This window comes from Agelaius tricolor, unplaced genomic scaffold (assembly GCF_023055355.1).
Source record: "Agelaius tricolor isolate 1412-34295 unplaced genomic scaffold, bAgeTri1.0.p SCAF_15, whole genome shotgun sequence".
Lineage (NCBI taxonomy): Eukaryota > Metazoa > Chordata > Aves > Passeriformes > Icteridae > Agelaius > Agelaius tricolor.
In genome coordinates, this window is record NW_027269275.1 from 3,254,447 (window position 1) to 3,281,569 (window position 27,123).

General features: G+C 44.7%; 2 protein-coding genes across 4 annotated transcripts in view; one reads left to right on the top strand and one right to left on the bottom strand.

The window, feature by feature from the left end:
* CHST8 (carbohydrate sulfotransferase 8) overlaps positions 1–20,667 on the bottom strand; it is a 210,936-nt gene extending 190,269 nt beyond the window's left edge. The window contains exon 1 of one of the 3 annotated variants that reach the window (XM_071440238.1): positions 20,412–20,667. The gene's annotated coding sequence lies outside the window, so the exon portion shown is untranslated. Of the gene's footprint in view, positions 1–20,175; positions 20,359–20,411 lie in introns of those variants that run through there. The other 2 variants (XM_071440239.1, XM_071440237.1) reach the window with 2 other exon arrangements.
* PEPD (peptidase D) overlaps positions 19,869–27,123 on the top strand; it is a 209,693-nt gene continuing 202,438 nt past the window's right edge. The window contains exon 1 of the mRNA XM_071440236.1: positions 19,869–19,994. The gene's annotated coding sequence lies outside the window, so the exon portion shown is untranslated. The remainder of the gene's footprint in view (positions 19,995–27,123) is intronic.

Here is a 27,123-nt window from a genome sequence, read left to right on the forward strand (position 1 = left end):
TTTAGGGGTTTATTAGTGAAAGTAATATTTGAAAGAAGACAGTGAAGAAAAGTGTATGTTACAATATGCTGTATTTTCTAACAGTACTGAGCCCGTGAACTATCAATGGCAATTCCCTTACAAAAATCAAACTTGTGGAAATCTAGCCAATTTTATTTCTTAATACATCTGTACTGATCATTTTGGAGGGGGGGGGGATGTGAAGATAAAAATACTAAAACAATGTGCTGAGTCATTAAGCAGAATGAAGCATCCCTTCCCCCTGCAGCTGTAATCTGTCACTGTATCACTTACCTGCTGCATGTGTTGGAATAGCCAACCGTAGTTTCTTTTTCACCTTTTGTTTCAGATGAAGAGACTTAAAAATTGCAAATGTTTCTCCCCTTAGATGCAAGAGCATAAATCACGAGTAATACTGAGCTCTCTGCCTCATATTGATTCTTTGTGAACTAAGCCAGATGGGTTCAGATATGAGCATGATCTAATATTCCCCTTAGCTTGATTTATAGATTTCTTTGTGCATTACCTGACCATAAATGAGTCTTGCATTATTTCTTGTGTGCCTGTCAAATTAAAGAAAAATACTCTCATTGACCTTTCAACCTGGGAGAAAAAAAATGAGTCAGAGACATTTTACTGCATGTATTACAGGGATCTTGGTGCTTACATGCCAATTAAGAGTGTGTGATTATGAAAGAGGTCTGGCAATTTGTGTTGTGTGTAATGATTTCATTTTCCTGTAAAGCACGGAGTGGATGTACTGACAGTAGCATAAGCTACATTGCAAATAACCCTAGAAGAGAGAAGAAGAGGAGAACAATTTGGCACAATTCATTCCTTAATTTACAGAAACAAGCCCTGATTGCAAGAACTGAAATGTTTTTCTGGAAGAAAATAACGTTCTTTAAAATGTGGGCCCAGCAAGCGGAATTGCTGAGCCTCTGCCACAGCTGTGTTAATGCCAAAGAAGGGAACAGGCATCGGCGGCTGCTGACCCCAGAGACCTCTTCTGGGAGCAAAATGAGCTTGATATGTATGAAAAATAATGAGCAGTGTACCAGGAGCTTATCATTAGGACACAACCTTGGGCTCTGCACTTGCAACCAGCTTGAATGGGAGACACTGAGCTTTGTCTGAGCCGAGGGCTCCTGCTTAACCTGCAGGGACTGACCTCAGTGACCCCTCACCTCCTCCCACCATTCTCAAGCACGTTTCTACAGCCTAAGAAGCCTATTATCTCCTCCGTATTTATTTGCAAATAATGTTCAAATCTAGGAAAACTAGGCATTAAAAAAAGAAAATATTTCCATCTTTGCCATTCTTCAGTTTTTTGACCAGATGAAGTATGGTAAACATCCTCTGAAACTGCTCAGCAGACCAAATCCCTGTCATGTTCCTATTCAGGTTCTATCTCTATTCTGTATCAGGAGATGACATTTTCAGTAAGAATAAAATTTTAGCTTCTGCCTTCTAAGAAATAGAACTTTTTAAATAAGTCTTTCTTTGCTATGTGAGCATGCCACAAAACCTGGCTGGTAGCCCTGGCTCTGGAATCAGGCAGACCTGTTTGTGTTCTCAGCTCTCTTTTCCACGTACCTCACCCTCATGCGTCTGTGTCACCAGAAAAATCCTTTTTGCACCCCTATTTTTCTCCAGCTCAGATATGTTTAGACTAGCCAACCTGCTCCTACAAATGAAAATAGAGATTCAGGAATATTAATGTTCCTTTCCAAACCCTTGTTTAGGTCATTGAAACATGAACTACCCCATTTCCTAGACTCCGGTCTTTATTTTATTCTTACGTGGCTCTGCTGTGGCAAGAAAGCTTTTCTTAACACATCCAATTGGCCAAACAATGAAGTGTTTTACATCTGCCCAGGGATGCAGCTGAGCAGTGTATCTGTTCTGAGGGCCAGTATATTCATGAGAGAAGGTCATAAGTATAGATTTTCTTTGGTTTGGATACTTTATTTTAATTCCCGTGGCTGATCACATTTGTTTATTTTTATTACCCTAAGCTTGCAGTCCCTGAGAATGGGATCTGTGGTGCTAAAGAGACTTTTATTATATATGAGACTTCAAGTGATAGTCTTTGCCCTGAGGAGCTCACAATAAAAATAAGCAGGCAGATAGAGAGATAAAAGACATGATTCAGCATCAGATGTAATTTGCTGTATGAAGCTGATCCAATTGTATTTGAAGGATTTATTTTACACATGAAGAAACTTAGGTACAATGAAATTAAATGACTGGCAGAAAATACCACACAAGTCCATGGCAAAGTAAGGACTAAACTCTGATTACCCCATAGCTCCCAGGACAGCCCTTCTCTTTGAAGCAGAGGGAACTATTGAAGTTTTGAATATTTGAACTATTGAATATTTACACAACTACACATACTGTACACCCCACTTTGTAGAATTTTTACTGGTCTACACAGTTCTCCCACCCAGTAGGTTTTTTGTGGTTTTTTTTTTTTTTTTAATCCCTCTGCTGTGCATAAGGTTTGCACCATCTCTTCTTTGTGAGCTGTTCTAATTCAGAGGTACTCTTGATGTCTAGCACAAATGGTGCTTCAAAGAGATGTATACTGCATAAAGACACAGAAAATACACCTACATTTCCTATTCTGGTCAGTATATTTATATGAAAAGTATTGTGGTGATAGATCAAAATGCAGTGATTGCTATTCCCCTTCACATGGTGATTTATAATTGTGGATTTACATCTGACTAAGACTGTTCAGACTGTCTGGCTTGCATGGTAATAACAACAGGCTCTGCTCAATATCCTTTTAGTATGGCAAAGCATATTTTAAACAATTCCATGAACACACAAAAGGAAAGTTAAAAACCTCTTACAAAATATAAAAATAATAAAGGACAATCAGTGAAATCCTAAATCATAATGACAACTTTATCCAGTGTCAGCTACAGACACTCACTGACTACTATGTTTTAAGAGAAGCATTTCTATATCTGGTAAGCCAAACAAACACCACACAACCAAACAACAAACAAGCAAAACAAAAAAAATGAAAAAGGGAAAAGAGGCAGGGGAAGAATATTCAATAATTTCTTAATAGAATTTAGGGGCTAACAGCAGAAGAAAACTATTGACCCTGTGATACTACAGAGTTTTATTTTACAGAAAAAAAATAGGATGCTGTAGGCTCAAAACATCCTGTTCCCCTAATAACATTTCTCAGTCTGGGAAGTATAAACATCCACGAGTCACCTTCATGTCTATATTCTCTAAACAATTATCTTTGGTTCCCTTTGTTGAACCCACTAAAGGGTTTTTTTCTTCAGTTGCCTGGAAAAACAAATGTACAAGGCTGAGGGCTGGTACCTCACTGTTGTTATGAGCTGGACTACAGCATTCTCATTTAAAATGTAAAAAAACAGACTGGCCTGTGAGACCTTTACTGTATAATGAATAGGATCTTAAAAACAGACTGCTTCATGGAGGAGTTTTCTGCTGGCATCAGCCTGCAAGTTTCCCCCTGTTCTGAGGTTGGTCATGGACAGGCTGTGAATGTGGTTCAGGCTTCTAGGGAAGGGAAAAGCTGTAATCATGCATTTCCCCAGAACTCTCCTCCCTACTTCAGTATTCCTAGAATTTCCTTAGAACACAAGTCCTAGGAATTTGTTCTAGAATGAAATATGTCCCAGAAAGGCTGAAAACAAAGAAAGCCAAAATTGGCCTCAAGTTCCTACTGATATTCAAGACCTGAGCCATCCACACCAAGAATCCTATATATCCTACTGATATTCAAGACCTGAGCCATCCACACCAAGAATCCTATATATCCTACTGATATTCAAGACCTGAGCCATCCACACCAAGAATCCTTGCCATCTGTGAAAGCCTTCAGGGGCAATATGCTGTGCTCTCCAGGTTGTCCCTGCACAGCAGCAAAATATCCTTTTTTTGCTGGACACACACTGCCCTTATGAGGAGATAACCTGAGCTGAGCTTTTTTGGAAGTATCCATCACTGCAGTTCAAGCAATAAATCCTTCTCCTTGTCCAGCAGTTTATTCCATAGTAGAAACATAGATAGTGACAGGGAAAATCACTTGGATCATCTAGTTTATCCCTTGCTGGGATAAAGATGGCTTCTTGCATTCATTGTCTTTGCAGACAATACCTCATCCAAAATTATCACCTGACCTAAAGTCTGACAGAGAAATGGAATATGACTAAGACAATCCCTGCTTGGGTGCCTGGTTTATTGCTTGTGTAGCAGCAGAGAATGAGTACAGCTTACAAGATAAGAAAGGGGGAAGAACTGTAAACCTTCCTCCTTCCCAAGGATACCATTTCAGGGGAGATGCTGAGGAAAGGGGAAAACAATGCATTATTGTCTGTGAGCAGAACTGTCCTGAGGGGGCACTAATCTGTGAGAATTGCTGGAAATCACTAGAAAAGAGTAAGTGTAATGGGGGTATCTAGGAGGGTCCCAAAGGACTCCCCTTTCCCTAATCCAGGGGATTCTCTGAGAAAGGACAGGGAGGCCTTCCCCATCCCTTCCCCCATAGCACTCCCTCTAAAGGGAACAAGTCACAAAGACATTGATGTCTTGTCTTTTAAAAATGATAAATGGGCATTATAAGAGGATGATGCCTCTCAAGGCTCTGTACAGCAGCTGGAAGCCACAGTTGCTCCTTAGGACCAGACCCACTAAAACAGGATTTTGTATTGTCCCTGTTTTTTAGGGCCTCATGCATGCTCTTATACCACAAGTTACAATTTCATTTCCAGAAGGTGTTTGCTTTTATAACATTCAAGGTGACTCTAGGACAAGACCTAGAGCAGGGAGAGGGAAAAGCAAGGCTTTGCCACACTGTGCCTGATGCAAGGTCAAGCCTGTGGGAGTCTCATCCTGTCTCTGCCACTGGGCATTGCTGTGAACTGTTCCCATCCTCCTTGGTGTCCTTGAGAGGACACTTTATCAGCCAGGCAGCCCTCTGTTCTCCATGAATCCCTTGGAGCATGGATGCCAGCTCCCTTCTCAGCTCATCTGGCTTCTTACTCCTATATTTGAGTCTCAGCTCTAGATCTTGAATTTATACCTTCCTCTTGCACCCTTTTACCCCTTTGCCTCACATCTGTTGCCTCACCAGGGCCCCTGGACAGCCCAGATCCCTCTTTTCTTGCCTGGGCTGCTGTCTGCCTGATTTTATTTAGAGCATTTTGCAGTCAGTGTGGGGGCTGGGGAGGGATATGCTGAGAGCAATGTCAGAAACAGGAGGTCAGGAGAGGCAGAATGGATTGGTGTCTCACCATGGACTGTGTGAGAGGCTCCTCAGCCTGTCCCTGCCCTCTGTCACCCTGCTTTGCCCTCCTGCTCCTTCAGCAAAGAGCACAGCCTGTTCCCAGGGCTGTGGTCAGGGCTCCTGCTGAGGGCCCAGACAGGATAAACCATTCCTGTCGTGTGCTGAAGGATGGCAAAGACCTTTGTGTTCCTATTGCATCAACAGCGGGGTTGGGATGCTCACTCTTTTAAACAATCAACTAACAAAAGGTGATATTTTGGCCCAAACAGGGTGGAGAAGGAGATGAGAGGCTCTTGTTCTTGGGGACAGACAGGAAATACAGCTTTCCAAATCAGTTTATTTTGCTTATGATTCACCACAGGATTTTACCTTCCCTTTCAGACTGTTGTCAGCACACATGTCAGCACACAAAAGACATGGTATTTTGGTACACTGTGGTATTTAGAGCAGCCACAAAATATTAGAATCCAAATCATATCCACCTATCATGTGATTATATGGCAAGCTTGCATAGCAGGAGATCCTCTGTGCCATGCTCAGCCCTTGACAGAGCTCTCACAAGCAATGTAAGTGATGAGCTCCTATTTAGGAACTGACAATCCACACAAATTTGTGTGGATCAATGACTATTAAAAAGAAAATGTCATTAAAGAGGACAGTTTGGTGCAGTATCATCCAGGAACTGTCAGTGTCTCTGCCGGGAAAATTAAAATAATCTTACAACACATATTTCAAATATTTTGAATTGAATAATTAACTAAAAGACAGATACAACAGCCACTTTCCAAAGTGCATTTCAGTACCCATTAAAAACACTGATCCTCTAAAAGGCAATTACTTCATTGTAATTTTTGCTGAGGCTTGCTGGGATCTTTCATTTATGAAGTGTTTTATGAACTATTTGTTGGGTTTTGATTTTTTTTTGGTTAATGAGAGTAGCAGCTAATTAAACATGAGAAACTTTATTCTGAACTTTAAAAAAAATCCAAATGTTTTGTTTTGACACTTATAAGAAAATAAGTAATTTTTGTATTGTAAATAAGTTTTAATTTTGAGGATTTCTGTTTCAGTGATACAAACGAAACACTCAAGTTGTCTTTTGGACAACTGAAGCAATTCTTCCCCTTACTGATTTTGGTTCAACTACTGAAAAGAAAAATTATTCTTCTGGCAGGAAGGGGCTCTGCAGATGTTACTTTTTACTTGTTATTGTCCTGTGAAGCTGTCATGGCTCTGCTGACACAGAGTGAGCTGAGGTGCCAGTGAAATCAGCAGTACTGCTACAAATAAATATTTATAGAGTACAAAGATAGGAGATATTTTAGAAAGTTTGTCCTGTTCTTTACATCAGCAGTCCTCATGTGCATTGATATTAATAGTTATTGGAGGGTTTTTTGTCAATAAGTCAATGTAGAACTGTGGATTAGTTATTTTAAAAACAGTGTTATTACAGGTATTCTTTCTCTCATGATTTTTCAGAACTGAGAGCCTACTTGCAAACCCATTACAAGCCCAGGACAAGAAGAGCCAGTGGTTTCACAGAATGAAGGAGTAAGCAAACCAAGGGACTGGTCCCAAGTGCTGGGGGAGCCCAAGGCAGAGGCTGGGAAAGCAGTGCTGCTTGCTGGGTTTTGTGTTTGATGAGGGACACCACCAGTGCCAGGGAATGGCACATGTGCAGAAATCCAATCCATCCAAAGCACGTCCCCAGAGCCCCATGTGCTCCAGTGCAGGAGGCTGGTTCCATCCTTCAGATCTTTGGCATTGTTAGAAATCTTAATATGACCTCATTTTACAAATTTAGGTTCAAATTTCTCCCTTCTTCTCAACCTCCCTGTTGCTCTGGGGAGCTGCAATTCTTTCACTATACAAAGATCTCACTCCTTTTCCATGATGGGATATAACCTTTTCCTGATTTGTTATTATGGAAAGCAGCAAGGTAAGAGAGGCAGTGCTGGGTGGTGGAAGCTGGTGCTGGCTGAGCCCTGGGGTCTGCTGGGGAGAGCTCAGGGCAGGGTGGGCTGGGACTGGCAGCTCCTGTGGGATGCTGAGCAGAGACAAGGGCAGGTTCATCAGTGCAGCCAAATCACAGTACCCAGGCTGGATCAAAATCATCTGGATGGAGCATTTCTGCTTTCACCAAACTGAATTTCCTTCCCAAGAATTTTGTATTTCGTGACAAGGTTTAAAACTGAGATTTTTTTTTTTTAATCTTAAAACCCCAAACTTAGAACTTCCCATAGGACACAAATTCATATTTTGGTGATAAATCACAGGAAATTATTACTGGAGAAACTGAATGTCTGGGGAAAGGTAGCTGATAATACTTTCCAAAATAGCAGAGACTCTTACACATGGCACAGGGATAATCCTGAGGACAGTCCTGCCTCTGTTACCTGTGCAGAAACTGCACTGAATTCCCACAAAGATTGAACTTAGGAGCCTTTATAACCAGTTGCCTTCTTTAGTCTTACTGCTTTCTGTTGGTACCTTGGCAGCAAAATGGAGAATTATTTCATATATTTTCATTTGCAAAATTAAATTTGGAGAGGAGAGAGATAATTTCATAAAGTAAACCAACATAAACAAAAATAGCCCTTCTGGGTAAGAAAATACAGCTAACTGTGGGAAGTGCATGTAAGTCAGTACAAATAACAGCCATCTAAAAGCATGATGCTCTGTATTTTTGGCAACCAAACTTCAAAAGAAGATGAAAACAAAGGAGGACAATGGCATGTAGATTAGAGAACATAACGTGTGGTGAGGCTGAGAAAGCCAAATTCAGAGTCCAATGAAAGAGATGGCTCAGGGTGAACATGACCACAGTCTAATATCAAAGGAACAACAGAAATGAAGGAAGTTATTCACAGTCTCAGAAAATTGTAGGCCAGGGAGCAATGGCCTGAAGCTAAGAAAGAAAAAGTTTAGGTGAGATATTAGAGGGGAAAAGAAGCCCTGAGAAAAGAATGTAACAGGGCAGTTGAACAGCCAAACAGGGAAGGTCCCAGGGTGGCATAACTGCCAGGCTTGTGCAGCCAGGGAGATGATGGCTATGGCTGGGAAAAGCAGAGGGGCTTTGGTCACACACATAGGAGCAGCTCAGATGGAATGAGTATTTCTTGGTCTCACAGGCTCTGCTCCAGGTAATGGCACCCAGTGATACATGGAATTACAGGGCAGAGCTGCTTCTGTGAATGAGCCCACTGCTTCCTCTGATGCTCTCTCACATATCTCCTTTATCCATCATGCACCCACCCTTCCCATCCAAACGTGGATGAATTCCACACAGTCCCCTCTTACTGAGATCAGCTTTCTGTCCTGCTGACAAGAGGTGTCAGGAGAACTGCTGGGAGAAGAAGCAGTTGTTACTAAGGCAAGGCAAGGCCAGCCAAGAGAGCTGCTGATATGATGGATTATAGAAGGAAGTCTCAAAGTCACTTAAGGATGAGGAGCTGGAGGTGTGCATGAATAATGCCAATGATCATATAAAAAACTCTGCAACACTGAAAAGCTGGAAGAAACCACTGCCTCTGCTCAGAGCACTGCAAAAGCCAACACTGACTGGGCTCCACTGAAAAAATGAGGAGATCCTCAGGGCTGAGCAGAACTTTGCAAAGGGAAGACATTTCCTGGAGGAAATTATGAGCTCTGGTGGTGGATCCCCTCTGCACAAGCTCTCCCCACTACTTCAGTGCCCTAGAAATGCATGGGAATGGGGTCAGCTGGGTTGGAGACAGGCTGATATTAATTCTCTAACATGTGAGAGGAAGGTATCTCTAATACACACCTGACATTCACAGTGTGCTAATAATAAACAATAGCAGTTTATAGTCCAGAAGACACCGTGGAGATGGGATTTGGTTGCTCAGAGAGCGTGGGAGGAAGCAGGAAGGCTGTTGCTACCCACGGGCATGGGGCTCCTGTGGCGAAATGATGAACCATTATCACAGAGCTCACTGTTGGCTGGCTTCTAGTCAAACTCCTGGGCACACAGCAACCAGCACCCAGGGTGGTTTACAGCACAATTAGAGCTACTGCCAGAACAAATACTCAGTGTAGAGCACAGAAACCTTTAGCACAGAAACCTGCCATAAATGCTGCCAGTTGTCCTTTCCCATCAAAGGTCTCTGCACACACAGCACCACTGCCCTGGGGCCTCCCCACACTCCTCATCACTGCCCACAGGTGTAACCACTGCACTGGAGTTGGGCCACAAGTGAAGAAAAAAGCCAAACATATTTCTGCTGACGTTCCCCAGTGAAGTGCCACCATTTTTAGACTGGTCCAGGGAGCTGATGAATGTTTTGCCAGTGGTGTCTTGGTGATGAGCACATAGCAAAGGGAGTTTCTTGGGTTTGCTGGTTTATTGTTTACAAAAAACTACTTAACATAATTATTCTCTGATGCCTTCACATCAGGTAATAGGAAAAAGCACTTCAAAAGAGATACAGCTGGGATACAACTGGGTTACAGAGAAGGTTCATTTATGGTAAGTGCCAATCATAAATAATGTCAGATGCAATATTTTGAAGACCAAATGAAAAAATGAAGAGTTGTTTTTCTTACGTTTCAAAGCTACACCCATATCACTTGTTTTGCAGAAAATCCATAGCAATTGGTGAAATAAAAAGTCTAAGAGACTTCTCTCATGATTTTAAAATTAAAAAAAATAATTTTAAAAATCATTATTTTAAAAGCCATCCTTTTTTTATTTTAAAATTATTCCCCATCCTAAGGAATCCAAATAGGTAAGTACAAACAAATACTTTCAGAAGATGTGTCCTTGAAAAATCTGGAAAGCATAAAGAAACAAAAGAGCTGCATGGGTCTGCTGTACCTTCCTCTAAATTGCTTTACCTCACTAACTCTGCTAAAACAATTGCAGCTATGTCCATGAGCTCAAACACTGGTATTTCTGAATAGCTCTTTAACTGAAGGGAACTGCAGTCATTCTGAAGACATATCTCTTTTACAATCTATAATGAATGTAATCTTCAAGGCAATAATTTCTCTCAATTACACAATTTTTCTGTTAAAAGTGGCATGTGTTACAATCTGGGTTGTCAGTTCCTCTGGCCATGGACACACACATTTCTCAGAAAAGCCTCTTAGGCACCCCCTGTATGCTATCAATAAGATCAGTATTTATGTTAAAACTTTTTTTAAATTTAATTGCATGTTAACATAATCTTCCAAGTTATTTTTTCAATATAAATACATAGGGCACAACAGCTGTTTGGAGATCTCAAATTAGAGCTGTTTTGTGGCTGTCTCTGCAGAAAATGCCTTTGGCTAATATAATTTAAACCTCTTCTGTGAATGAATTTCATGCTTTGAAGCTACCTAATAATTTCTGTCATTTAAGAACACCATTCCATGATTTGCTCCTAATAGCAAAAAAGAGGCAATGAACACTCCCCTGTGCTGCTGCTCCCACCTGCCCTTGTGCTCCTGGGTGTCCCAGGAGCTGCCCTGTGCTGCTGGGAAGGGCTGAGGGCTCTGGGATGGTGCTTTAGCAAAACGTGGGAGAACTTCCCAAGGTCACAGCCAGAACTCCAAAGGAGAACTATAAATTACAAAGTGCTGGACTGCAGCCAAGCCCATGGGAAGCTGCATTTAGCATATCATTCTCTGAGCAGCAGGATGAAACCTTAACTCCCTTTCAGAGAGCATTTGAATGGAATTTGTTATAAGAACTCTGTGATTGAAATATCACTGAGTGACTTTCCACCAACTCAGAAATGGGCTGCAATCGTGGGGGGATCCTCTTCCAACCAGCTCCAAATGATGATGAGGATGATAGAGCCCTATCAAATATTTATGAAAACCAGATGAATTTCTGTGCTAGCAACACATGCTGCTACTATAACAGAGACCTCAGATAATCTCCTGACATTATCCTGAGCTGAGGTTTCTCCCAGTGTAAACTAAAGGTAGAATAACAAGCTGATTCTAGTATTTTGAACTAAAAGTGCTGCACCAGAGGTTAATAATGTATCAGAAGAACAGGCAGGTGGGATGATTTGTTATTTATATGTACTATGTGCTGGCTGCTATCAGTGCAGTAGCCCTCCTGTGTAAGGTACAGAATAGAAGAGCTTTATGTGAGCTGTAGACTCACATGTGTTAGGAGCATACACAACATCTAAAGCTGTGGGGAGACACTGAGACCTGCAGGAGTGGCAGCATACACAAAACAATATGGGCAGTGCTATTCCAAAGCATTAAACAATTACAGTGTTTATGAGAAAAGGATTAAGTAATTAATTCAAGGATTCAAAAGTAGATTTTTCATGTTGAAAAAAAAATTGTTCATGTAAATTTTCTGTCATAAAATCTCTGCACCTTGCTGTCACACCAATAACTCCAAGACTGGTATTTAAAGATGTGAGATAATACTACTGCCAGTCTCAGAGGGAACGTGGCCTTTTGAAAGGGAATCCCCTCCCCCTAGTCTGCAAAGGAATACTGGCATTAAGTGCTGAAACAGCTGCCATCCTTTGTTTTGGCACTCAGGTGATAGAAAGCAGGGAAGAGATGCTGGAGAGTTTGGGGAGCACTGTGTGAAGGCAGACAGCTCAGTAATTTATTGGACAGCAGCTTCCTTGGGTGGATCCCACAGCCATAACTAACAGGCAGATGTGAATTACTTTGCTAGTAAGTTATAAGTGACTCTTTAAAACATTGTCACAGGGCTTTGGTATTATTGGGAAAAAACTAACAATGGAATCTGAATAATGGTTGAGAAGAAAAGCCAGAAAAGTAATAAATTAGCTTCTGTAGTTGGAGAGGGAGGTTTTTAGACGTGAGTGTGATAAAGTCTGCTTTTGGGAAAGATGGAAAAAAGCATCTAAGTGTTTGTATATCTTAGAGATGCAGGGAAGGAACTTTCCCTAGAACTGGTGGAGTGGAAATCTGTGTAGGATGGAATAAGTTCTGGACTGAGGCATGGAAGGATGAAATAATAGCTGGTCATGCTCTGCCTTGCCCCCAGTGCTGTGGTAACCCCCAGATGAAGGGGTTTTCACCACTGCAGATTAGGAGGGGATTCTCTCTTGTCTCTTTTCTCTTCTCTCTTCTCTCAGAGGCAGATACATTTCTGCTCCAAGAAAGGGGCTGCATTCTGTCTGCTCGCCCTTCTCTGAGCCTTTGGCATCTGCTCAGATGGAGAAAATAACTCCTCTTCTGAACTGCAGCACAAAGGGGAGATTCATGGCATCATCCTGTCTGTGTGCCTGCAGACTCACATGCTTTACTGACCAGGATGTCACTTGTACAATTTCTTTCTTTATTTCCTAGATCTTTTCACAAATGGATTTTGTGATTCCTGAGAAATGAGGAGTCTAAAGGTCCACAAAGAAAACCCAATCTGTCTGCTTTTTGCCAATGAAAGAGAAACTTAGCTTTTAGCTCTTTTTATGCACTAGTCTAACTTCTGATGTACTCTTTAGATTTTGAACTTATTTTACTAATGCAGCTCATACTGATTTATATGCTCTAAGCAGATCAAGCAGCTCATGCAAAAAAAACCTGTTAAAGTATATTAAATAATAATTTATGTAACATCTTCCATTAAAGAACTTAAAAGCAACACAAAAATTAATTGATCTTCTTTGAGCTAAGTAGTATCCCCATTTCAGACATAAAAATGAAGGCATATTAAATCCCATATTCAAACATAGGTGCCTGTCATCTTAATATACATGTGTCATCTAATATACATGTGACTGCTAACTACTGCTGTGATTCTCCCAACCCTGAAGAGGATTGGGTCTGTATTTGAGGACCACACTGGAGAAAGGAGAAACCATCTCTCTCCAACTGTTTCTGTGCAGGCATTAAAGGAACACAGATTTAAAGACCAGGATCTCTTGCAGCTTTGGCTAAATTAGCAACTGTTAAAAATAAAGCAACTTTTATTTAGCTCCTAGCTTTAGGTGAATGTCAGATGACAGGCACTCAGGTTCAAAAGCACTCAGAAAGTTCCTGCAGCTGATCCAGCCACCTCTCCCAAGGTGAGTAATTAGCGCTCTCTCCAGGATGGCCATTGACTTAACATTTCCTGACTTCCTCCTGCTTGGTTGCTGTGTGAATGAATGGTGGTCGGCAGATCAGGCCCTTAACGTGCCCCTGCTTCTCTGTGGCAGCACTGCAGGCAGCATCGGGCCCCGCTGCCTCCTGTCTTCATCCCAAGCACAGTCACCAGCCCCCTCTCCCAGGACTCTGATTTGCACTTTCAAGAGAGGGAGGCTTCATTCTGATGAGGACTCAAAGACCATTTATGGGTTCTCTGATGCACATTTCAAATTAAGTATTTTAAGGGTGGTGAAATAATTGCCAGGTTTGCATATTTAATGGACCTTGAGATAGAAGCATTCCCCAAAAATGCCTACCTAATACTGGTTTGACAGTGAATTGGCACAGTGCTAAGCTCCAATACATCAAATTAGCATTGATTTGCAAAACGTAACTGAAAGATCTCTTAAAGCCTGCCAGGTTCCAAAATCAGTGTAGAAGAGGGTCTCTCACTCTGACTGCCTTCTTAAAAGTCTTTTCTAGTTCCTTACCAAGGCTCCAAGGGCATTCCTATCAAATGCTTTAGAAATGATAATTCTTTTCAAACTTTGTTCAAGAGGGATCAATCCCTGTTGGGGTCTTTCTTCACGGTACAACTGGAAATCCTCTCGTGCTGGGTGAGGAGCAGAACTGTGGCTGTGCAGTGGAGTTGTGTCTGTGCAGTGGAGCTGTGGCCGGGCAGTGGAGCTGTGGCTGTGCAGTGGAGCTGTGGCCGGGCAGTGGAGCTGTGGCTGGGCAGTGGAGCTGTGGCTGGGCAGTGGAGTTGTGTCTGGGCAGTGGAGCTGTGGCCGGGAAGTGGAGCTGTGCCTGGGCAGTGGAGCTGTGGCTGGGCAGTGGAGCTGTGGCCGGGCAGTGGAGCTGTGGCTGGGCAGTGGAGCTGTGGCTGTGCAGTGGAGTTGTGTCTGTGCAGTGGAGCTGTGGCCGGGCAGTGGAGCTGTGGCTGGGCAGTGGAGCTGTGGCTGGGCAGTGGAGGTGGGCTGGGCAGTGGAGCTGTGGCTGTGCAGTGGAGCTGTAGCTGGGCAGTGGAGCTGTGGCTGGGCAGTGGAGGTGGGCTGGGCAGTGGAGCTGTGGCTGTGCAGTGGAGGTGGACTGGGCAGTGGAGCTGTGGCCAGGCAGTGGAGGTGGGCTGGGCAGTGGAGCTGTAGCTGGGCAGTGGAGCTGTGGCCGGGCAGTGGAGGTGGGCTGGGCAGTGGAGGTGGGCTGGGCAGTGGAGCTGTGGCCAGGCAGTGGAGCTGTGGCCGGGCAGTGGAGATGTGGCTGGGCAGTGGAGGTGGGCCGGGCAGTGGAGCTGTGGCCGGGCAGTGGAGGTGGGCTGGGCAGTGGAGGTGGGCTGGGCAGTGGAGCTGTGGCCGGGCAGTGGAGATGTGGCCGGGCAGTGGAGTGGAGGTGCAGCTGGACTCTGCACAGAGGGTGAGTGTTGGATAATCTGCGCTGCAGGTGCTCTGCTACCCCCGCGGATGGCTCATAAGTTCCAGGTGGGATCTGAAGGAACTGGCACTGCCCCATTACGTTCTTCTGTGGCTTCATTCCTGGCAACTTCAGCAGCTTCCCCTCTCCCTGCTCAGCATTAACACAGCTGTGCTCAGCGGACCCGACGGTGCTGGAGCAGCCTCCATCAGCAGCGGGAAGCTGCCAGGCTCCGCTCCCCGAAGGGCTCCCGGCCCCGCGGCTCCGCCTGCCAGCTCGGGCTGTGTTAACCCCCCGGGCACGGCACTGCCCCAGCCTGGCCGCAGCCTGCCACCGCCAACACTTTCAATTAGGAATTCTCCAGGGTGGCCTTGTCCTGCTTGGTATTAGCTCAGTTTGCTTCCATTTGCTCTATGGATTTTCAATAGCTATGATAGAACAGTGTACATAGAAACAAAAGTATTGAGATATAATGGTGACATTTTTCTCCAGAATTTTTATCTTCATCTGACCAGGGATACAAGTGGAAGGGTAACATTCCAGGATGTGTTAAGAGACATTTCCTTGAAAGTGGGCTGTCACAGCTATTAAAATATTTTAACAGCAAAAGTCATGCAACACCACCTGTGACAGAGGCTTGTGACACTGGTTTTGATCCCCTGAAAGAATAGAAAATGTGAATAGACTGTTTAATGGTTGTTTTCTATTAGGGATGCATACTGTGGTTACCGTGAGGTGGCTCATGCCAGCACCTAGTGGCTCTAAAAATGGCACTGTCAGACCTGGAAGGTCCTCCCAGCATGGCAGGGAGTGTGCTGCAACAGTGTCCCCCCCTCCTCAGCTGTCCTCCCTCTCTGCTCTTCACCATGGGGTCATGCTGTGAAGATGAGCTCCTGCTGCTCCTGCTGCCACAGCTCCAAGGTCTCAGTGGTGGCAGCGGGAGCAGAGCCTGTGCCTGCACAACATCTCCCAGCTGCCATGGCTGCACCTCACAGAAACAGGAAACTCCAGCAGACCTCTGTGGGATCTTGTCTGTGATTGTCCCCACCAGCTCCCACTCAGCTTCAAAAGCTGGAGGCTGAGGGGCTGCTCCTGTGGCTCAGCTGAAGCCAGAGACAAATGTTGGCTGCTGTATGATGACTAAGTCTCACATGCTTATTGCTCCTATCAGTTAGAGCTCTTAATCACTTTGTGCTGTTTCATCCTATAACGTGAATTCACTTCAAGCTGTGAAATTCACCGTTTTTGCCATGACTAATTTGTGAAATCTGCCACCTTTCTTTGTGGTTCACGTTGTGCCCTAGTTAGGCATCATCTGTCTGATTGGGGAAGCCTGTGATTTGCTTCTTGCAGTTGAGCCAATACAATCTCCTTCCCCTCCTTTCTTGTCTCTGCACTCAGCTGCAATTTCACTGTCACCCGTGCCCTTGGATGCACTGAGGCTGGCGTGGCATGGAGGCCACCTCTGCTGGGCTGGCACGGGAGTCCTGGCTCTCCCCCTCCTCAGAACACATGCACAGGGCTCAGCCTATGCTGGGGCCACCTCTGCTGGGCTGGCACGGGAGTCCTGGCTCTCCCCCTCCTCAGAGCACATGCACAGGGCTCAGCCTATGCTGGGGCCACCTCTGCTGGGCTGGCACGGGAGTCCTGGCTCTCCCCCTCCTCAGAACACATGCACAGGGCTCAGCCTATGCTGGGGCCACCTCTGCTGGGCTGGCACAAGAGTCCTGGCTCTCCCCCTCCTCAGAACACGTGCATAGGGCTCAGCCTGGGTTTAACCCTGGCCTTGCTTGAAGCTACCTAGGTCTGTTATGTTTACCATCTTCCCAGATTTCTCCCAGCCTGGTTGCTGCAATATTTTGGAAATCATTTCCCACCTGCCTTGCCAGTGCCTTGTTTCACGATACATTCATCTGTTACTCTTTACATTGAATGTTGCTGGCATTACTAAATGCTATAAATATACCCAGTATTCCATAAAAACACAAAAGCAGATGACTGGTCTTGCCTACAAGAAATACTATGAATTTTTCATTTTTTCACATGCTCTGAACAAAATTCAGAGAGTGCTTGAGGAACATCTCATAACTGAATCAGGTCCTAAATTCCTATTTTCTCGCTAATTAGTTATTTCCTAAAAATATTTTCCTGCACTCTTAGTGTCTTAATTGTTCCTTGAAGATGTTGCCAGCTCATCCATCCTTTTTCACACCCTCTTATAAGCCCAGTGAAACATTATTTTAGTATTTCTGTCGCTGAAATACAGTGATAAATGGTCTTCTTTTACAATCAGTGGGAACAGAATAATTGATGTGTGGGAGAGCTTATTGACTTGCTCTTGCCAAAATGGAGTCCTGCCATGAAGTTCAGAAGGATCACAGGATGCCCTGGATACTCCTTGTGCTCCTCTTTTCTTGGTGGCAAAGCTGATGGGTTTGGGCTGCACATCTTCACAAGCTAATGATGGAAAAGCAAAGGAAACCTTCTCTCCTAGCTCTTATTTTAACCAGAACTTTCTTTTCCATCTTTCTTCCTATATTCTTTTTTTAGCAATTTCACTCAAAGTTAATCACCTCCCTGCCTTAAAAACAGTCGTGTGAGTAAGATCAATAGCATGATTCCTCTTAACAGATAAATAAATGGACAAATCTCTGAGAGTCCCTGGTTGTAATTAACCCTTTATCAAAATCCCAGAAGAGGAGGTTAAGGAGCAGCCCAAGTGCATGTTCATGACTTTGTCCAGCTATCAGAAAACCTAATGGGCCTGATCCTGCTTCTGCCCACAGAGCTGCTAACATTTCCCTGAATGACCCTGAGAGCAGGATTGTGGCTGGTGCCCAGCATCCCATGCCCTTCTGTGTGTTTGCTGCATCCAGCACAGCAATCCTGCAGCCCTGCTGGCCCAAGCCACTCACTTACCCCCACTGCAGCCTAATCAGATGGCAATAAAAGCTTTTACTGTGCCATCCTGTTTGTGCTCAGCAGAAACATAAAAAGCATATTAGAAAATTGATTTTTGGCATTAATTGTGAGCAAAGAACATTATACTGAGTAGAGACAGGGTGGTGTTTTTTTCAGGCAGAAAAATTCTATTTTAGTCTTTTAAAAGCGACTGTGGAAGATGCTGAGCTAAGCCCCATGGACACTCTTTTCAAATACCATAAGGCAAAGAGTAGTTACTGAATCTCCTCAGTCTTATTAGCTTACATAAACATAAAAATTTGAATAATGTTTAAAAAGCTAAATTCTCCAGATAATCCATAATCAGTAAATGTTCATTACTGAGATGTAGCAAATATGCATGAGATTTCCCCGGTGGTATTTTGGTTGCACGATCTAAAAGGAGTAGAAAAGCCTCCTCCATGTGGGGCTGGGCAAAAACTTCTATAGGCTCCTGAGGCCATTTGGCCACAGTGTGGACCTTCCTGGTCCCTTCAGGAAGGAGCAGGAGGAAATCAGAATTCACTGTCTTTGTTACAGCTCTGGTGATTTATAAATAAATCATCCCCACAGGATGATTGATGTCTCCATATAAATAATTAAGTCTTGACCTTATGTTATGACACCTGCTAAATTTTTTGGCACTTGAAACCGGTGCTCAGGAGAGATCCTTGACTGTGGATAAATGCCTTGACTGTGGATAAATGAAGGTGGGACTGCATTCAAGGGGGAGGGGGAGACAGGTTTTTGTTTACCCTCATTTTGTTCTGTTTGATTCCATCAGCTAATTGATGATGATTATTAATCTCTGTTGCCATCTACTCTATGGATTTAATTCCTGCCTGTGATTGCTGTTGGAAAGTTAGCTCCATTAGAAGCAGACTTTGATTGGATTTCCAGTAGCCAGAGTTTCCCAGATGTCCCCCAAATCATTGTGGTACCTAGTCCAGGCACCTTACAATTGTTTTTGGTTGCAATTTACTTTGTTTGGTGGCAGAGCTCCAGGAGCCTGGGTGACACTGTCATTATGCTCAACCAGGCTAGGTAGCAGGTGTCAGCAAAAGTTTAATTTGGAAGCTCATGAATTCAAAAGAAGAGCTTAACAGTTATCCCCAACACAGAGAGCTGCTGTGGCCTGAGCCTGGAAAAGAGAAAATCCCAGGGACATGAAAGGAATTGATGAGACACCAGGCATCTGACAAAATGAAATCTTCTTGGGATAAACTGAGGATAGCTTTCTTGTCAAATAGGGAGCATCATTGATAAACAAAACAGATTTAGCAGCAGCATTTCCAATTCTCATTTCTGAGACCATTCAGGTTTACTATTCACCCTCTCTCCCTGGTACTGTAGATACAGCCTATTCTCTTAATGGCTGCAACTTTTAAATCTTGCAATAAAATACAACAATTTCCTATGTAGGTGTCTAACATTAAAAAAAAGAGCATCTTTGGGTTTTTTAAAACATGTTAATCTACATGCAACATAAGTCAGCTACAGACAGAAAGCAATATTATAACATAACCACAATAAGGGGTTTTCCTAATCCCTGAAAAATCTAAAACTAATGACACATCTACGAGCAGCTATCACATCATTCCTGACTCCTTCCAGCAGCACCCGGGAATCCCAGAGCTCAGCAGGGTGCTGTCCGGTTGCCATCACCAGCACCCTGGGGCGAACATACTTGTACAAATCATTCTTGCCGTGGTTTGAACACACCCGTTCTGGAGGCTGGCTGAGGTGTGAAGGGGCATTGCACGGTCCGAGCTGCCCGTGTGGCCGAGCAGGGGCAGGGCTGAACAGCACTCCTGCGGGAGAGCAGCGGCCAAAGAAAGCCCCTGTTCTCTAAAGATAGCTCCAGAAATTAAAAAGTGCCTCCGAGTCCCGTCATACCGCTCCTGCTCGCACAGACTGAACTCCGCGTGAACCGGGTTTCCAGTCTAGGGAGATGCCTGCATTTATCAACTAGTTTGCTTTGGACCCGTTGTTTTCCTTACAGAAATCCATGCCGGAGCCGTACCCGTGAGCATTCAGCCCGTCGGAGCCGGCGGCTCCATCCTCCCTGGGGACGGGTCCCGGTGCCGGTGCCGGTGCCCGAGCGGGGCTGGGCCGGCCCCGCCCGGCAGCGAAGGGAGCGGAGCGGGCTGGGGCGGAGGGGACGCGCCGCAGCCCGGGGCGACCCGCACCGCGCCCGGCTGCCCCTGCACCCGCAAATCCCGGCACCGGCAATTACGGCTGTAATTTCACCGGGAATCACAGCGCCGCGAACCGGGAGAGCAGCCCTGAGGTCAGGGGGTCGCACCGCCGGGATGAGGAGGGGACACGGCACGAGGGGCCCCGCCGCAAGTTTGGTCACTTTCCCGAAGTGGTGCGGGGAAAAGTTGGGGAGCGGCCGGGGGATGCGGGGATGCGGGTGGCGAAGCGCGTCCTGGGCCCGGGGACGGGGGGGTTGGGGTCTCGCCACTGACCTGCGCCGCGGCCGCGCCGCTCCCGCGCTCGCTCAGCGCATCCTCCGCGCCGCTCCCGCCGCCGCCCTGCGCGCCGCAGCCGCGGCTCCGCGCCCGCGATGCTCGGCGGGGAGGAGAGAGTGAAGCGGGACAGCCCGCCCGAGACGGGAGGCCGCCGCCCCCCTCCCCGCCTCCCGCCTCCCGCCCGCCGCCGGCCCCGGCCCCGCCGGCGGCCGCGCCCCGCGCCCAGCGCGCACCTCCGGCAGCAGGTGCGGCGGCCTCCGGCGGGGAGCGCTCCGCTCCCGCCGCGCCCCGGCGCATCTCCCCTCGCCGCCGCCGCGCGGGCGGGGCCGCCGCCTTTCCAGGGGTGCTCTCGCCTCAAGTTTGCCACGTTCTGGCGGCGCCGGGCGCTCCCCGCCGCTCCGCCGGATCGTGCATTGTCTGCAGGGCAGTTCCAGCGGAGCGGGGCGCTGCGGGCCGAGCCCGTGACCGCCCTGCGCGCTCCCGGCTCCCGCATGCCGAGCCCGCGCGGCTCCCGGCCGAATATTGCACCCCCCGAGGGGCTCGTTGCGGAAAGGGAGGGAAGAAAGGTCCCGGGCAGGGTGCGGGGGAAGCCTGTGCGCTCCTGCTGCCCGGTTCGTCTGGGAGGAAAGGAGAAGGGAGGCTCCTCCGTATCCTCTGTGTGGATACAAGCATCCTGCCGGGCGTCTCCTCCGGGCTGCAGTTTGCACAATATATATATATGTATTTTGAGACTGGTTGGGAAGATGGGTGGCCCATACTCGATCCCAAATGACTGTTGTGAACACACACCTCAAGGGCAGACACAGAAGTAATCGAAGAGAATTGAAGTGATGGTGTCCTCGAAGAACAAACTGGAGCAGACACACTGTAGCCAGGGCATGGTGGGCACCAAGGTGCCTTATCTTGAGCCTGCATATGGACTGTGGAGTAACAGCATAGAAGGGGCCTCTTGCACTCTCTGCTGGCTATTTTCCACCCTAAAATACAGAGAGGCTTTTCCCACATAACTGTGCAGCAGAATAAAGAGTCTCATGAGAGCAGAACCGGGGCATGGCTGTAATCCCCAAGAATGGCCTCGGTGCCATGCCTGGCTATTGCTGGTGTAATGAAGTGGCCATTTAATTGGACTGAATAATGCCCCCAGAGCCTGCCATCAAGGGGTACACTCCTCACTTTGGATTGTGGGTCCCAGGAGCTGCCCTGCTGCCAGGGAGCCGTGGAGCTGAGCTTTGGCAGCCTGGGGGCAGTGGGAGCTTGCCAAAAAGCAGCACCAGAGATGCTGCCTTGAGTGCCCACCACCCACCTCCACCTGACACTGTGCAGTGTGAAATGTGTGTCAAGATGGATTCTATCTATAGCCCTCAGAATAATTTCAGGTGTGTCTTTATAAATAAACTATGACATTTATCCTGTGACTAGATTAGCAGAAATATATTACACTTAGTCTGCTCCTTAGCAATCAATTGTTCTAAGTAGGTGTTATTTATCAAAGCATTGATTAGGGACCCAAGTCTGTAGTCCTTAAGCAAGCCAGCTCATTGCTGATAGGATGGAATATTTCCATGAGAGTTTTGAGATCAGACTTTGTGTAATTCCATTGTCATAGGAAAAGAGGGTGCATGTGACAGCTTTCCAGGGGAAGATGCATTCATGCCACTTGGAGTTCAAAGGAAGAATAACATGTGAAAACTGCAGTCATTGCTGTACCTGAGCCCCTTCTGTCCTGCTCTCTGTGGTGCAGGGTGCATAAGCTGTCACAGCAATACAATAAGTCTCTAACTGGGTAAAGTGAGTTGCATACTGTACATGTAAAACACTGCTCGGTGTCTGTTGCTATGGCAGGTGACCAGGGAGAAAACCTCCTCCAAGGGCCATCCCCTGGCATGAGGAACCTTCCCTGCCACATCTGGGTGGGAGCCTTTGTGAGCAGGGCGAGCAGACTGTGCCTCTCTATTCTTTATTCAGGTTGTGTTATGAAAAATGCTTGAAATGGATGACCTTGAAAACAAAGCCCAAACAAGAGTCCTGGCACTGGGTCCATTGACAGCGAGTTCTCTGCCCTGCTGCCTGCAGGACTCACAATTATGTTTTTCTCCAATTTTGGCTCCATTACTTACAAAAAATTCCTGATTATTTGAAAAATAAAGTATCTTAAACCACTGATTTCTCGGGGTTATTTCTGTGTTTAGAGGATTGATTTTTATTTTTTCCCTCTCAGTCTCCAATGGAACAGAAGGCAATGTGAATCCCTTTTGTTTACTTCTTTGTTTCTGCTCCTGACTGCTTATTAGCAGATATGTGTGTGGCTCTGCTGTGGTCTGAGGCTGGTTAGTGACTATTACAAAGTTAGGAGGAAGAGCAACAGTCACAAAGCCTTGGTTTTGAGAGGGTGGTTAGAAGAGGAAACAAAAAAAAAGGAAATATTTATCTAGGAAAAGAATATACTTGGTAAATGCTTATGCTAGAACAATAAAATATTTTTATTCTGTTATTTCTAGGAAATGAGATTTCCAATTATTTTGATATTAAAACATGTTAAAGCAAAGGCTATATTTATTGAAGTGTTTATTATCTGTTTTATTAGTTGCACAGACTCAGACACTCAGGGTGCAAAGAAACACCCCAGCATATAATCTAGTATTGTGATCTAGTGATGCTGTGCTTATAATCAGGATTTCTGATTATCATGCATTGCACACAGTCACTTAGAGCCCTATATAGAATCTAGTTTCTTTTAAGACTGGAAGGAATTGTTTACCTTTGCTTAGTCATCAGCAAATGCAACTTATATTTTCAAAATGTTTGCTATGGAAAGATGGAGAACATTTGGGGGTGAGTGGAATTAATTGTAAAATTGTTTCTGGTGCCTGGGTACATGTAAAATGTTTCTGGTGGAAAAGACTGGAAATTATTTATCTTGATGATTTGGAGCCTGATATTTATAGCAATACTGTTTGAATGCTTTAGGAAAAAGATCATTTCTCCCATGCTGCCAATTATTTGGGGAAAAAAGGTCATTTTTCTTTAATACTATATATAGGAAAGCTTATGTGATACTGAGTCTTTATTCATCTCTCAGAAAATAGCACAGAGAAAAATGAAGAGAACATATGGTGTCTTCTATCAGTCAGTCATCATTACTGCTTCTTCACACTATGTCATCACCCCACAAATAGCAAATGAGTGTGAATTTCTCCCTGCTGAAAGAGAAAAGAAAAAACTGGTTAGTACAGCCAAGTAAAAAAAATAATATTACAATAGCATCAACTGGAACATTATATAAAATATTAATGACAATGAGAATGCAGAGGGAAAACCCTCTAAACTGTCAAACAATAGTATCAAACCTGAAAATGTTGAGCTGGAGCAGAACTCATGAATTTCTCTTGATTTGATAACCAAGCTTGAAATATTGATGGGACACAGTCTCTCTTGCCCATTCTTTATGAATGATTCTGTGCTACTTGAGGTGCTCAAACAGACAGAACTCAAATAAGAACAGAGAGGAATGTAATGTAATAGTTTGTCTCTGGGGCATCCATAAAATCTTGAATTTCCTTTTTAAGCAGACATCTAGGAAAAATATAATTTTATTTAATTCCCTGATGTTCCTATTACACTTTAGTATAAAGGTTGCAATTGAAATGCTTATCTGCAAAGCCTCTCTGCCATTCTTGGTCTCTTGCAAAGAAATGTATGACAAAGCAGCCTTGGAAATAGCTGCCACAGGAACTTCACAAACCCCAACTCTGGAAACATCTGTCCCAGCTTTGGAAGGGATATTTCAAAACCATCCTTCTTGAGAAGCAGCAAAAGCAGTTGGGGTTTATGGGGAAAAAAATGTATATATCTATATTTGTGTGTGTGTCTGTGTGTCTGTGTGTAGTGCAACAAAGCAGCAAATGAAGAGCCTCATTGGACTGTCTAAAGCAGATCTGGGCCTTGTTGTCTCCCCCATCTCTAATCCCTCATTTCCTTTGGATCCTTCCCTCCAACAGCAGCTCACAACAGGATGCTAATGCACCTGGAATTGAGCCCCACATGTAAACTACATGGCAGCAAGCTCATTTGCAGGCTCCACTGACTGGCACCCACTGAAATAAATGTGTATGAGCTGCTTGGTAAAGCCCTGCTTCAAACATCTGCCCATGTAGGCTCTTGGGCTAGAATTAAGTTTCTCCCATGGCCAGTTCCAGGATCTGATTGTGTTACTGATGCTGCTTTAGGGTTCCCAGACCTGACTGGGGAACAGAGCTTTTCTCTGAAGGCCATTTTCTTGAAATTGCTTACACACAACAAGCCAGTGGGGGTGAGCTGGGCAGGCTGGGGTTTGGGACAGTGCCAGTGAGGAAGAGGGGAAAGCACAGAGTAATGCTAGGGATAGAAGAAAGTAAAGTAATAATGAATTTTTTGGGACCAAAATTAACCAAAATTAAGAAAAAAAAAATTCCATGCACTCTGCCTCTGGAGCAATGCTTCTGCATAGGTAGTATCTGGCAAGGTTTTTATGGAGGGGCAGTGTCTTTTTCAGACCAAGAAATATCCATGGGACAAATTGTAGGGTACACAAACCATTCTTTAGGAACAAAATAAAAATCTCTGGAAAGATTATAGAAACCTCAAAAGACAGAACTGGAAGAGATGTAGTAGATCATATGGTTCCTTGTTGGTAGAAGCAGTAATAAATTGCCCCCTGGAGATAGAGAACATCAGTTATTTCATAAAATATAGCCAAAGGGCCCAGGAGGAACAATATGGTTTAGACAGGAAAGCCTGAGAAACATTTGATTTAGTCTTAAGTGAGAGCAGCCAGACCTGGCAGACTCAAATTCCAAAAATGGCATTCAGAACTACTCTTTGGAAACTCCATCAATAACTTGGAGTAACTGGGAGCTGGAGTGCTCCTTACTGGTAGGTGTGGGGTTCTTTCCACATGCAAAGATGTGTGTTGAAATGTTCCCCAGAACAACATATCAGGCTGCAGGGGTTTGGAATATTTTGCTGCTCCAGTTTTTTGTCCATCCTGAAAAAATGGTTGTTAAGATGGAGTAATTTCTGATGGCTCTTCCAAACCAAACCTGAAGGTAATGCTGTTCTCCAAGGACTAACTTGTTGCAGGTGATACAATGTGCAGTTCTAACTTTGGGTCTTCAGGGGATCCATTCAAATCTTATCCATGCTGGCATCTGGGGCTTGGGGCTCTTTTGGATTCCCTTCATTGTCCTGGATGGATTTGCTTTGTCATTTCTGAGACAGTAAAGCTCAGGGACAGAATTTGCATGTGCCTTGTATGCAGCTCCTTGTTGTCTGTGTTTGGGCAAGAAATGAAGCCATGATCTATCAGTATAGTGATGGACTTTGCTGTGCAGCTGTTGTGATGGTGCTGAACATGTTTTTCCAAGTGGATGTGTGGAATAAACCACACTGGAAAGATGAACTGGAGAAAAATATGCTCAGTGTTGGCCAGTAAAAGTGATCCTAGTGGGATCATTCCATCACTGAAGGAATGTGTCACAGCTCTTTCATAGGTGGCATAAACAAGTTCCTTTTTAGGCTGCTGGGAACAGGGGCAGATCTCCTGACACTTGCATTCATTCTTCTCAATTTTATGTGTTTTGTAAGTTGGTGGTGTGAGTCAGCAGAGAGGGAGCACTGTGCAGGCATTAAGCCTGCTCCTGAACCACTGTTCTGAGGACCAACCAAAGCAAAATAACTACAAAGTCAGGCTTTTCCCACCTCATGTTAGGCCTGGCTCCTGCTCCCTTATCAAGCACCTTCTCCCTGTTCAGCATCTCTTGCTTTCTGCTTCTCTATCCCTGGAGTGCTCCTCTGCCTCATCTGTCCCACCCACCTGCTGCCAAAACAAACCTGGCTTTGACCAGGCCTTCCTGCCACCTCTTCTTTCCTTTCCTGCCTCTGTCTTTCCCCTCTCATGTTCCTGTTAATACTTCAACTCTTTTTTAGCATATAACATGAAGAATTGATTTTGTGTGTGGTTCATGCAGAGGGAGCTGAGCCTGTGAATGAAGCTGATGTTTCTTTTTCCTCATTCTCCAGTTTTTCATCTGTCATGCTGTTTTCAATAAACAATTAAAATAAGTACAAGTATTGTGATCAACTGGGGTTTCACCTGGTCTGCTTGCTTGTATCCCCCCCTGTGAAATGGGAATGCCATACTCTGGAGCTGCTCTGTGATCCATGGTTTCATTACATGGCACAACTCCTTGTTTCTCCTGCTCTCTCACTGTTTGAAATACTGAGAGGAGCAAACCAGGGCCAAAGGGGAAGCCATAGATTTAGGCCTGGCTTTGCATGACCTCATCTGCTGGGTTTTGTTTGCAAACCCACGGGTGCTTGAGATTCAGGTCATTCCTCTGAGTCCCCCTGCAGTGGTAGGCGTGTGTGAATGCATCAGAGAGGAGACATAAATGACTCACACTATGATCCATCTTCATTTCAAACACTCCTCAGCAGAAGTGAGAGGCTGGCTTTTCCCTTGCAAAACCATGTTGATTTCATTTTTATGTTGCCAAGCTGGGTGTGGTTTGGGAAGAGGCACTTTGTATCTTATTATCTATCTATCTATCTATCTATTATCTATTATCTATAATCTATCTATCTGCTATCTATCTATCTATCATCTATCTATCTATCTATTATCTATAATCTATCTGCTATCTATCTATTATCTATCTATTTATCTATCTATCTATCTATCTATCTATCTATTATCTATAATCTATCTATCTATCTATCTATTATCTATAATCTATCTATCTATCTATCTATCTATCTAATTTATCTATCTATCTCCCAGAGGGTAAGAGCAGCACAGACCTGTGATTTTCAGTTTGGCCAGCTTCTCAGAGGAAAGCAGATCAGTTCATGGGGAAAAAAAAAGTAAACTACCTTTGTCCTGTAGATTTCCCCCTGTTGTTTTCATTT